This window comes from Microtus ochrogaster, unplaced genomic scaffold (assembly GCF_000317375.1).
Source record: "Microtus ochrogaster isolate Prairie Vole_2 unplaced genomic scaffold, MicOch1.0 UNK84, whole genome shotgun sequence".
Taxonomy (NCBI): Eukaryota; Metazoa; Chordata; class Mammalia; order Rodentia; family Cricetidae; genus Microtus; species Microtus ochrogaster.
The window spans coordinates 975,301-977,850 of NW_004949182.1; positions in this window are offsets into that span (position 1 = coordinate 975,301).

A 2,550-nucleotide genomic window follows, 5' to 3' on the forward strand; every position below is an offset into this window, starting at 1 on the left:
AAAAGCAATCTACAGATTCAATGCCCATCAAAATACCAGTAAAATTCTTTACAGACCTTGAAAGGGCAATACTCAACTTCATATGGATTTTCTTAAAGAGAAAGCTTTGAAAGACTGATTCATTTTAAAAAATAATTGTTCACTTAATACAAATTGCTGACTGACATAAAGTCATTCACAATATAACTTGAAGGGTTTCCAGTATTTATGTTGTATTTGTAATGATTTCTACTTTTATATTCTTTCTATTGCTAAGATCAGTTTGTTAATTGTTATAATTCATCATCCTTGGTAAAGTCCACCAAGTTCTATTAATCTTTTCAGAAGACAAGTTATTAGATGTATTGTATATATACTACTTTTCAAATTTTAGTTGGTTCACATTTTATTTTTTCTTTTGATTTGTGTGTATGCATGTGTGTATGTTTATGTGTGGGCTCTTGTGGGGCCAGAGGTTGAGCTGCATTGCCTTCCCAATTACTTTCCTCCATTATTTTTTTTAATTAAGTATTATGTTAATACAATCTTTTCTCATTTTGCATAGCTATCTCTGATCCCATACCCTCCCCTTCTCCTGCTTCCTGAACCTTCCTCCCACCCCACCACTTCATCCACTCCTCAGAAAGAGTAAAGCCTCCCATGTGGAGCCAACAAAGTCTGACACTTCAGTTTGAGGCATGACCAAGTCCCTCCCCACTATATCTAGGCTGAGCAAGGTATCTCTCCAAAAACAATGTGCTTCTAGATGCCAGTTCAAACACAGACACTGAGAGCAACTACAAATGGGACCTCTTTAAAGGTCTCTTGTAAGGTAAAGGACACAGTCAATAAGATAAAACAAAAGTTTCCTGAATGGAAAAGATCTTCACTAACCCCACACTGGATAGAGGATTGATGGCCAAAATAGAATCAAATTACCAAGTAATCCAATAAAAATGGGGTACAGATCTAAACAGAATTTTCAAAAGAAGAATAGCAGAGGGCCAAAAGACGCTTAAAGACTTGTTCAACATCCTTAACCATCAGGGAAATATAAATCAAAACAACTGTAAAATACCATCTTACATCTGTCAGAACGAATAAGATCAAAAACACCAATGATAGCTTATGCTGGAGAGGATATGGAATAAGGGGAACACTTCTCCACTGTTGGTGGGAATGCAAACTTCTAATACCACTCTGAAAATCAGTATGATGATTTCTCAGAAAATTGGGATTCAGTCTACATCAGGACCCAGCAATACCACTCTTGGGCATATACCCAAAGGATGCACACTCATACCACAAGGACATTAGCACAACTGTGTTCATAGTAGCATTATTCGTAATAGCCTCCCTTATTTGAAGACAAGTTCTCTCAGTGAGCTAGGAGCTTGCTGTTTTGGTTAGACAGGCTAGTTACTAAATTTTCAAGGCCAACCTATCTCAGTCCAATGGTCCCGAGGTTACAGGCCTGTGCTGGTGCCTGAATGTTCTGTGGGTGCTTGATAGCAGGCTCGGTTCCTTATATTTATGTAGCAATCACTCTACACAGAGCTCTTTCTTCAGTCCTTCTTTCAATTTTATTTGGTTCAATTTAACTTAATGGTTCAGCAATTTACTAAGAATGCCTCAGGCACTAAGTTTTTTTTTTTCTTTTGCTAACAGATAAATTCTCTCTGGACAATGGTTAGGCTGTATCATAAAGTTTTGACACATCACATCTTCCTTATCAGTTCATAGTACTTGGTGTTTTCAGTTATTTACTTGTTGATTATTCAAAGGTATGCTTTGGTATTTCTGAAATAAGAGATTTTTAGTTACCTCTTTGCTATGCTTCTAAGTCATTTCTACTGTGGTCATACAGTATTAAGGTCAACTTTGTATTATTAAATGTCTGGGTGTCACTGTTTATTTTGGCTCAATGCACAGTGAGTCTGGGCAGCTGTAGATGTAGCTGCTGAATGGGTATAAATTCTTCATTGTGGGGTGTGCTATCTTTTGTCAGATCAATTTTGCTAAATATAATTTTCATGGTGATATGCTTTTTCTGTTTAAATTTATTCTTATTATTTGCTATTGAAAAGATTGTGTCAGGACTTCTTATTAATATTGACATTTAATGCTGCTAATCTTTGCTTTGTATGTTTTGAAGTCACTTTATGCATATAAAGATTCTGATTTAGGTGGCATGAATTTGTATACAAATCTAAGCTCAGTAATTACTGAGGGTGAGGCAGGAGGATAGTGATGTCTAAGTCTACATAGATAGCTGGGATGTCAATAAACAGAAACAAATTTTGATTTTTTTTCATTTTGGAATGATTTTCAATTAAAAATACTTCTAACACTGTTTATTGCCTTGAGGTTTGTTTTGTGGGTTATTAATTCTTCTGAACAGGTTCCTGTGGTTGTCTTTTGGTGCCTGGCTTATTATTTCTCAAGCTTTTTTTCTCTCTCTGAATATTTGGGTCAAACTCCTTAACTTTACAACAATTTGATTTGAGCTTTCTGTTTTTTATATTTGATTTAATATATTAATTTAAGTGTGTTTCTTCAGCTTTTTTTTTT